The sequence below is a fragment of the Macrotis lagotis genome, chromosome 4 (genome assembly GCF_037893015.1).
Source record: "Macrotis lagotis isolate mMagLag1 chromosome 4, bilby.v1.9.chrom.fasta, whole genome shotgun sequence".
Lineage (NCBI taxonomy): Eukaryota > Metazoa > Chordata > Mammalia > Peramelemorphia > Peramelidae > Macrotis > Macrotis lagotis.
Window position 1 is genome coordinate 206,354,450 of NC_133661.1, and position 11,593 is coordinate 206,366,042.

Here is an 11,593-nt window from a genome sequence, read left to right on the forward strand (position 1 = left end):
TCTGGCTGGCTAGTAGGAGGTGTTGGTTGCCCTCTTTGGAGTGTCTGTGATCTTGGTTGTGAGGCCTTCTCCCTTTGCCTGAAGGGAGGAGTTGGAACCATTGAATTCTTTTGCCTTCAATCAATCGTGGGCTTTACCCTGGCCTAAGGTCATTCCTTAGCTGGGCTGGTTCTTCTGCTCACACACCTGGACCTGAGGCAGAAGTAGTTTGCATTTGTTTGGGAAGAGGCCTCTGTGCAATGGAGGCATGCCCTCAGAGTTTCTCAGACCTGAGGAGCCTAGGGATGGTGTCTGCAGCTCTCCTGCACCAGAACTCTTCCCCCAGCCTGTTCTCCGAGCTCCAGGGGGACAGCACCAACACCAGCGCCTCTGCTTCCCCACGGACACAATCCCCTTTCGTCTATCCCTACCACTGATCCAGCAGGTCCCGCTCTCCAGCTCTCAGACTCCAGATTCCAATTCAGTTGTTAATCTGGCTGATCTGGGGCTGATCCTCCCTCTGAGCCCAGACTCAACCACCCAAATTCAGCCAAAGCTGCTGCGGGAGACAAATCCTGAGGTAGATGTCCTTTCTCCTGGCTTTTCTTTCTGGGTTTTGTGGGTTGGATTTCTTTTAAGAGGTTTGTTTCAAGTGATAGATGAGAAAGAGATCAGGAAACTTTAGAACTGTGCCTATCTTCTCTCCGCCATCTTGGCTGGAAGTTCCTCAAATTTTCTTACTTCTTGAAAGGGGCTGGGATTGAATGGCATGTCTGGGACCACAGGGCTGGGTGGTTGCTGGGTCTCAGGGGTGGTATGTGGGCTCAGGGCCTCTTGGCCCCAGGGTCAGTGATCAGTCTACTGCACCACTCAGTTACCCTACAGCACATTTAAAAGAGGGACAGAGTGAAAGGAGAGAGAAAATATAGTATATGGTAGTGGGGAAGTACGAATGGAGGGAGTTGTGATCAGCAATGGCAACAGTGGAAAAATATGGAAATAACTTTTGTGATGGACTTATTATAAAGAATATGATCTACCCATGAAAGAGCTGGTGGTGTTGGAACACAGACTGAAGCATATTTTGTCATGATTATGATTATGATTATTATTTCTGGGCTGGGGGTTTGCAGGGCAGATGGGGTTGGGTGGCTTGCCCAGGGCCACACAGCTGGGTGATTGTGGGGTGTCTGGAGCTGAATTTGGACTTGGCTGCTCCTGACTCCAGGGCCAGTGCTCTGTCTACTGCTCTACCTAGCTTCCCCATTATTTTTTATTTTAATTTTAATTTTTTTCTCTTTACTTTATTGCTCATTAGGGTCTGTATTTTTTGGGGGGTATTGTGTTTACTATTAAACAAGAATACTTTAGTAATATATAAAAACATCATTTGTACAAAAATAAAAATAAATACACATAAGCCAAAAAAAATAAATCTTTCTTACTGTGTATAATACCATTCTGTTCTAGAAATTATATATCGTCCCTAGACACCCTGACATATCCATATCCCTGCATCATATACCCAGACTTCCTGGAATCACTGACAGTTCTGATGGATCTGCCATTTACAATTCTAGAATTTTTAGCAGCTAACTTATTGCTTAGCCAAAGGGTATGGAACATCATTTTCATTAATATGTCTGTGGTCTTTGCCTATTCACACAGGGTAACATGAAAACTCTGAGACTCCTCCTGTTTTTGAATAATCTCTCTATCCTTTGAGTTGTTCAATGGAAAGCCAATGTATAAATGGCCACTGGAAATTTATATTAGCCTGAATCTATCTTAAATCCTTCATTGGGCAACAATTTTGACCAGTAGAAAGGGTAATATTATGAAATAAGAGTATCTGGGCTTGAATGCTTCTTCTGAAAATTATAACCTGTGTGATCCTGGGTTAGGCACTTAGATTTCTTTTGACCTCAGTTTCCTCATCTGTAAAATGAGCAAGTTAGACAGGATGACATCAATGATTCTTTCATCTCCACTCTGAGTCACTGAGGCATGTAGCACTAGAGTATCTATCTATCTATCTATCTATCTATCTATCTATCTATCTATCTATCATCTATCTATCTATCTATCTATCTATCTATATCCATATATATCTAAATCTATATCTATATATATATATGGTTTTTTCCCCTTAGGTTAAATAAGATAATGTGCATCAAGGGATTTGTAACCCTGAAAGCATTATACGGGTCAGCTAGTATTATTATTATTTTTTAAAATGTAATAATAATGGAATAGTTTTCATTTCTTTTTGTGTTTTAAAGTTTGCAAAATGTTTTTACATATGTTATCCCATTAAAAATAGAAGTACAGGAGAAGGGCTTCCTTGGAGTCTGGAAGACCTGAGTTCAAATCTTGTTTATGTCATATACTAGCTTGTATGACCTTTAGCAAATCATCACAAGGAAACGTTTTAAGAGTCTAAAAGGCAAGTAGCCAAGCTACATTGGTAGAGGGACTTTCCATCATCAGATTTTCTGATACCAATGAAATCACTGGTCCCTTAACAAAAGTATTATTAGTAATTATGAGGAAGAACTTAGACATCTCTAAACTGTGTTAAGCCAACAAGGATTCTGGAAAAGGTTTTTCTTCACACAGTATAGTGAATTCCCACTGGCAGTAGCTTCCTATTTAAGACTCATTAATCTGCCTGTAACACCTATTCCAGTGAATAACATCTTCTCTTTCCTTTTTAGGGATCTAATGGCAGTTGCCTTGTTCAGTCTCATCCTATGGCTGACCCATGACACTGCTCGAAGGACAAAGCAGCTCATTTCATTTGCTGGAATCTGTATGTTTATTATTATCCTCTTTGCTCCAAACACCACTTTACAGTAAGTCTTGGGTTTGTAGATAAGACTAAGAAAGTCACCCCACTAACCTCCTACTTAATTACAGAAAGGCCCTTCAGGCAGCTATCGGGAAAGTCATGTGGACTCTGACTATTTGGCCAAAGAACCAATGCTGACTCAAGAAATAAGTTGGTGGGAGTGGAGAGAATATGAGAAAGGGAGACAAGAAATGCCAGGGATCCTTGTGGAATCCAGTCTGGTTTCTCTTTAATTAGTAGGAGCCAGACAAAGCTAACGTATTTGGGAATGGCTTAGGAATTAAGGAAATCAATCAGACAAGTCAGATGCATGGAGCAGAACATTTATGTATGCATGAGCAGAATCTTTCTGACTAGAATCCTGAAGGATGATGAATTTTCATGCTGGTTATCTGACAGTGCTATTGAGCATACTTAGGAAATCTTGGAAGTATAATTTGATCATACAAACTTAGAAAAACTTTTTTTAAGTTGTCCTATAGTCTCTTATGCTACATACCTCAGTGACTCAGAGTGGAGTTGAAAGAATCATTGATTTAGAGGTGGAAGAGATCTTTGATGTCATCCAGTCTAACTTGCTCATTTTATAGATGAGGAAACTGAGGTCAAAAGAAATCTAAGTGCCTAACCCAGGATCACACAGGTTATAATTTTCAGAAGCAGCACTCGATTTAATCTCAGCAAATAATTCCAGGAGTTCCAGATGTTCTGGATATGTGTCAGCTAACCAAAAACCATGATTTCCAAAATTATTCCAGTAAGGTACCTCTGTATTTTTCTGCACAGTTTTAGCCTGTTAGAGATGACACAGGTCTGTACCTAAATCTCATTTGGTTCTGACAATGGGTCAGCTATGATATTTGAAATGAAAAACAGGTGTGATGAGCTAACAAGGGGTAATGGGATCCCCTTTCCTTGGAGGTCTTCACTTTAGAGACTGGATGACTATTGTTGACTATTATAATGTAGATTTCTTTTGTGTTTAGGTTAGATTAGATGCCTTTTGGCAATAAATAAAACTTATAGAGTACTTTAAGGTCAGAAAAGAACTTTATATATGTTTCTTTAAAAAAAATTATATTTGGGGCAGCTAGGTGGCGCAGTGGATAGGAAACCGGCCCTGGAGTGAGGAATACCTGAGTTTAGATCCTGCCTCAGACACTTAGTAATTACCCAGCTGTGTTGCCTTAGGCAAGCCACTTAACCCCTTTTGCCTTGCAAAAAAAAAATAATTATACTTTATTCTAACATTCCTGTTTTAAAATGTTGAGTTCCCAATTTTCTCCTTTCTTGCAGCCCTTTTCCCACTCATTGTCAAAGCAAGAAATATGATATCAATTACACATGTGAAGTCATGCAAAATATTTTCTTATTAGCCAGGTTGAAAAAAAAAGCAAGAAAAATAAATTGGAAGAAAAAGTATGCTTCAATCTTCAATCAAAGTCTATTGGTTCTATCTCTGGATGTTCAGAGGCCAAATCAGTTCATTTCATTTGCTGGAATCTGTATGTTTGTTATCTCCTCTTTGCCTTCTCCAAACACCATTTTGCAGTAAGTCTTGGGTTTGTAGATAAGTCTAAGAAAGACATCTCACTGACCTCCCATTTAATTACAGAGAGGCCCTTCAGGGGCCAGGGGAGTGATGTGGACTCTGACTACTTGGCCAAAGAACCAATGATGACTCAAGAAATAAGCTGGTAAACTGGTATCCTATTGTCTGATCTTGCTGTCTCTTTTACTTTATGTTTCTTCCTTAAGGATATAATTTCTCTCTTATCACATTCAATTTGGATCAATGTATGCCATGGAAACAATGTAAAGACTGACAAATTTTCTTCTGTGGGGGGTAGGGGGAAGGAAGTAAAATTGGGGAAAATAATTGTAAAACCCAAAATAAATAAAAGATTTAATAAAAAAAGAAATACAATAAATTTTAACTCTTTAAAAATGAAATAAGCTGGTGAATTCTTTACTGCTTTTTTGCAGATTTCAGAAATTCCACCAAACTCAAGGTGGACAACATTCTGGCTTGAAGTTTATCTAATATATATATATATATATATATATATATATATATATATATATTTCCACTAAGTTGAATTACTGACTTTGTACACTTGGACTTAGAACCAAAGGACTTTCAATCACTTAGGTGCATAATTGCAACACAAAACTCAGGTTTTCAAAGGAAGGGCATCTCTTTACAATGGCAGGGTAAATAGAAAATAGCAAACTTACTCATTGCACCTCTCCTTTTTACTTTTAATCTCCTAAGCATAGCCCCACAAATGTGAGGTTTCCAAGGAGAAAGTAATGAGTTTACTAATAAAATCATTTGAATGTTTGAAATAGCAAGTTAAACTGTGAATATTGAGAATTGATTGTTGGAGTTCAGATTCCTTCCTGTTCTTTCTAGTAGGAGTACCCGTAAAGGTCCTTAATAAAATTTAGTGATAGTTTTACCTATGTCACATAGATAAGAATTTACAAGGGTTCAAGCCTCATTCTGAGTCAGTTACAGGTTCACAGAATGGATGAAGAGGCAGCTCAGTTTTAGGAGATTCCCTTGACTCTGGATATTCCTCTTTTCCTAACTGGTTTTGAAAGAAGTCTCTTATTTATCTTGTTCTGCCTTGAGCAGAAGGGCACCCTTTCTTCAGCTTTGAAGTAGAAGACAGCTGATCAGCCAGTTTTTTTTATCTTGGTTTTGTAATAGCTCTAACACGAATGACTTACCCTGATTTTTCAAATAGAAGCTCAGTCTTAGTCCCAACACCTTAAAATAAGTACACTAACCTTGACTAATTCATTCCTACTGACAGGCTAGGTGGGACAGTAGAGTTCTGAGCTTGAAGTCAAGAAGACTTCTGAACCCCTGACACCTTCTAGTTGTATGACCCTGGGCAAGGCACTTAATTGTTCCTTGCCTCAGTTTGTTCATCTATATTATGGGGATAATAAGTATCTACCTGCTGGGGTTGTTTTAAGGATCATATGAGATAATCTTTGTAAAATGTTTTGTAAGCCTTAAAGCAATATATAAATAGCATTATTATTGTTATTAATTTCCAATAAGATATCATTTTTTGTTTAAGTCATCCTAAGCTTCTAAGTATGAGTAGCTATTATGAGAACTGCTGAGAGTGTACAAACATATTTTTAATGAAAGATGCCTATAAAGTTATTCTTAGCTTCAAATAAATGTTTTTTAATGTTAGGAAAGGAAACTACTCTCCTCTCATGTTTTTAAGAATTTTTAAATATAAATGGATGCTGTTTTAAAATTAAAGTCATTTTCTGCATCTTATTATAAGGTAGAAGTATCAAAGTTCTCCCCCATTATTATGAAATAATGTTATTTTAATGTCTTTTCTTATCTCTGTGTTCTATTATACTATTTATATAAACTTTTAATCTCTTGCCATAATCATTGTCCTCATTTCCTTCCATAAAAACCTTGGATTTTGTCCTTTAGTTTCCTGACTATAATAGGTGAGCTTTTGCTTTATATTGCTCGGAAGTAGACCTCTAAAATACATCCTGGGTTGTTTTTTAATCTTCCCCTATTTTTTAATCTTTTTATGATGGGTATTCTAAGATAGCAACTAATCTTTCATAACAGATAAAATAAGTTTCATGATGTTTATTTCAGGGGTTCTGCCCTTTGTTGTGAAATTCATTTCAAGATTTGGATGCCTTTTTAAATTCAAGAATTTCTTGTAGTTTCTTAATGAATTTCTCAGAATAGGTCTTGATTTTTATATGCATTTCTTTTGATTTTTAAAAACCAATACTTAGCTTTGCGGGGAAATTAATTTTAGCATGATTCTAATGCTCTCTAACTTTCTACATTTTACAGACTAGTTTCTTCTTTTATTTCTTCTTTTTGTGAAATCTATAGTGGTATTTTTTCATATGTGATGATGTTCTTGATTGTTAGCAGGATTATCCCTTTACTTATGTAATTTTCTACTAACTTCTACAAGTAACTTCCTTTGAAGTAACATCTATAAGTAGAAGCTTGACAATGATGTGCAATAGTGAATTTAATTTTGGGTCATTCTTTTTTAAAATTTTATTTATTTAAGGCAATGGGGGTTAAATGACTTGCCTGACACAGCTAGGCAATTATTGAATTTCTGAGGCTAGTTTTGAACTCAGATCCTCCTGACTCCAGGGTGAGTGCTCTATCCACTGTGCCATCTAGCTGCCCCCAATTTTGGCTTATTCTTAACTAACATTCTATGAATTTTATTTATTTTCATTCTTGAACTTGGTTTCTATATTTCTGAAACATTTTCTAAGAACTTCCAGAAATATAACGGTCAGATTTCTTTTTTTCTTTCTTTTTTTTCAGGGAGTTCAATGATTCTTAAATTTTCTCTGCTTGATCCCTTCTCCAGATCCATTACTTTCAGTGCTTCCAAATTGTTTTTTTCAGCTTGGGGATTTTCAGGATTTCTCTTTCTGCTCTATCTTTTAGTAAAAATAATGCAATTTTCCAACAATTTCATTTTCATGTACATATTCTCCATTCTAAACTACTGAGTCTTGCCCTGACATTCCTTGGCTGCATCTAGTTCTACTTTTCTTTTCATAATTTTTTTACTTAGTTCTATTGCTTCCCTAATTCCTTCAGTGTCTCTTTTACTTATTTATTGCATCTTTAGAAAATTCTACTTTTGTTTCTAATAATTTTGTCAATGTTATTTCAATATCTTTTTCTTTTGATTTTTTTACCTGTTCTTTTCATTTATAACAAAGGATGTTCCAAAGTCTTAGTCAAGTTTCAAGTCTGTCTTAATTTTAAGAGACTAAACTTATGGGACATCCTTTATTTTGCCATTGCTTTGGAGCTTTTCTTTTTTATTTTTAAATTAAATTTATTTATTTTGAATTTTACAATTTTCTCCCTAATCTAGCTTCCCTCCCCACCCCACACAGAAGGCAGTCTGTCAGTCTTTACATTGCTTCCATGGTATACATTGATCTAACTCGGATGTGATGAGAGAGGAATCATATCCTTAAGAGAAAAAAAAATATAAGAGGTAGCAAAATTACATAATAAAATAATGTGTTTTTTTTAATTAAACGTCTTTGGTCTTTGTTTAAACTCCACAATTATTTCTCTGGATACAGATGTAGTCTCCATTGCAGATACTACAAAATTGTTCCTGATTGTTGCACTGATGGAATGAGCAAGTCTACTAAAGTTGATCATCACCCCCACATTGCTGTTAAAGTATACAATGTTCTTCTGGTTCTGCTCATCTTGCTCAGTATCAGTTCATGCAAATCTTTCCAGGCTTCCCTGAATTCCCATCCCTCCTGGTTTCTAATAGAACAATAGTGTTCCATCACACACATATACAACAGTTTATTAAGCCATTCCCCAATTGATGGACATTCACTCATTTTCCAAGTCTTTGCCACCACAAACAGGGCTGCTATGAATATTTTTATACAAGTGATGGTTTTTACCCTTTTTCATGATTGGAGCTTTTCTTTTAGTGGATTTTTTTACATATTATTTTTGTAGACTTTGATTATTTTCTTTTGTGTTTCTATTGTTGTATTTAAGGGGGATACTGATGATGTCAGTGTCTTTGTGACCGCATATTTTCTGTTAGTCTCCATGTCCCTATATCTATGAATATCTGCTTAATTTTAGTTTCAATCCATCCTCAGACCAGTTATCTCAAATACAACAAAAATAGTACATGAATTTTCATAGATTCCCCTCATTGTTTGTTCATTTGTTTTTATTTATAAGCATTTTTATTTGTCAGAACTTTCTAAATCATTCGTGACTGTCTTCTTTCCTTCTCCTCCTTCCTTTTCTTTAGCAAAGACTTATTAATTTTCTATCATGTGTTTCATTCATCATGGGAACTATGTTTTCTTCCCCAAATGTCTATGAAATGTCTATCTATACATAGTTAGTGTTCAATACATGTTTCTGACTAAATACCTGGAAAATAGGAGTAGTATTTCATCAAATGATAGAGAAATAGCAACAACGTAGAAACTTCATCCATTCATTCATCATTCATTGAACATTTATTAAATGCTTAATATGTTCTTAGTTTGGATGACTGTGTTGCTGCAGCCTGGTGTTGTTGAAATGCTGAGAAACCTTGTATATATTCAAGTAAAAGCCATACTGATGATTAGCCCTTCAAAAGACAGTCACTACCTTGTTGCCACATATCATATATTGGCACTTTGCCCAGCAGTGCTAGAACACTGACCTTGCCCTGATGATCTGGGAGGGGAAATCATACCTAAAGTCTAAGGACCCTCAAACCAGGCCATAGGCTAAAATAGCTCTGGAAAAGGCAATTAAGAAGGATGGCTTTGCACAACACACTCCTCTCTATAATAAAACTAATGTGGAAGTCATGTGGCCATTAGCTTGACTGGCATGGGTACTCTTTGAATATGAAGGATAACTACACTCAGGAGGTGCAAAAGAAATATGAAACGTAATCTTTGTCATCTTAGAGTTTACAACTTAGCAGTAAAGAAATAAATGTTGATTGATTTTTCCTGTAGCATTATTTCTCACACTGATTCAGAGTCAGGCTTACTGAGGAGGGCTCCAAGTGTCCCCTAATAATCTAAGGCAGAATAAGATTATGAGTTCATAGAATCAAAGATTTAGAGGTGAAGAGAACCTTAGTGGATATCTGGTGCAATTCCCCCATTTTACAGATGGAGAAACTGAAGTCTGAAAAGGTTAAATGCCTTGCCCCAGGTCACATGGGTTACTGGTAAATAGAAAAGATGGGATTTGAACAAAGATTCAAATTCAGTCCAAATCCATTGCTATTTTAACTTTATCATGCTGTTTAAATGTTACAGTAAGTGAGAAACAGACTGCTAGGAGATTACTCATAGAAGGGTAAAGTAGTTCCTAGATCTGCATATATTTCCATATTCCATCATTTTCCTCTAAGTATAGTAACCCAGTGAACAAGAACCCAATGAATAAGAATTTGTTCTTATTCTAAAAACTGTCCTTTCAATTTATCATTATTTCTATGTCAAGATCATTGGGGATGAATTGCTTGAAATATCTACCTCAAAAGCTTATTGGAAGGAATGTGCTTTACATACATCCTCTTTTGGGGAGTATACCCCTGACTCTTGGGCTGTGCCTTGGGAACAGTGAAGAAGAAGATGGTCTTCATTGGCCACTCATGTCTCCAAGACTAAATGACTTTTTCTTCTTTCCAGATGGAGGCACCTCTGCTGATTTGACCATACCTACCAGACATGACATCCTCAGAAGTCCATGCTGGAGGTCTTGCTACCATTTCTGACGTTGTGTTGGGAACCTCCATCTCCTTTGAGGTAGGCATAGATGTCTTAGCCCTTGCATAAACCAGAGTTATTCTCTCTTTCACAGAAGCAATGACCATTCCCCACTCTTTAATGGTGTAGGTCTGGGTCCTAAGGAGTTTTAGCTAAGATACTTCGAGGTCCTAGAACATTCTTGTCTGAGAGTAATTAGTTATCAAGAAGTCAGGAATGAATATATAATAATAGAACAAGAAATTCAGACTTGAGCCTTGATGTGCTGGGAAAACTTTGGTTCTCTCCTGAGTATAATCCAGTGAACATATAAGTATGAATGAGAGATTGCCCTCTTCTTGTTGTCCAAATATTTCCCTTTCAATAAATCATTGGTTCAGTTTCTAGGTCAATGGGTATAATAATAGTTGTAATACATACTTCTTAGAGTTTTTGTGAGGCAAGTGTTTTATAAATCTTAAAATACTTTATAAATGTGAATTATTATTGTTGTTGTTGTTTAAGTTGTTATTTTCATGCTACATTCTCTTCTGCCACATTTTTTAAAGTTCTTACAAGACAATGGGGTTAAGTGATTTGCCCAACATCACACAGCTAGGTAATTATGAAGTGTCTGAGGCAAGATTTGAAGTCAGGGCCTCCTGATTCCAGGGTCGGTGCTCTATCCACTGTGCCACCTAGCTGCCCCGTGCTACATTTCTCGATTGACTGTTTTTCAGCTTATTTGTAGATAACAGAATGCCCTGGCATTCTAGACATCCATTGTCACCAATTGGCAGGCAGTCATAGGTTCTGAACAGACACTCACCTTGAGATTTGACCTTTCAGATTGACCCTTCATGTTTGGTTTCTGCTTCCATGATGGTTGCTCCTTGTGCTCTTGCCCTTTCTAAGCTGGTCTACCCAGAAGTGGAAGAATCAAAGTTCAAGAATCAGGGAGTAAAACTGTCCCGAGGGTGAGTCCAATGAGACACAGTACTCAGGAGATTGTGGGGACAGGGTTAAGAACAGAGGCAGGAATAGGCACCATGATAAGAAGTCTGCCTTCTTCTTCCATCTTCTTCATCATGTCATCATTGATTCATCAGGATGATCCCTGATATAAACTGTAAGATGATGCTCAGTCAGCAAGGCAAACCCAGTAGGGGCCTTCTGTCTTAGGTTCTTGAGCTTCCTTGAGGCCTGTATTGTTTCATCCTTTATAATTTTTTTTTCCTCTCCAGGCTAGCACTGGGTCTTCTTTCTAAAGAATCTGCTTGTTTTCTTTTCTAACATTGGTAGACCCTTTGACCTATTGTCTCTTGTAGCTCAGCATCTCAGAGTAGGTGCTTAATAAATATTTGCTGATTGATTGGTTCTGTAACAGTTATTTCTGATAATAGTTTAGGTCAGTTTCATTGAGAAGCGTTGAGTTTCCCTATCCCTTATGGAGCTAGCTCTCCATCC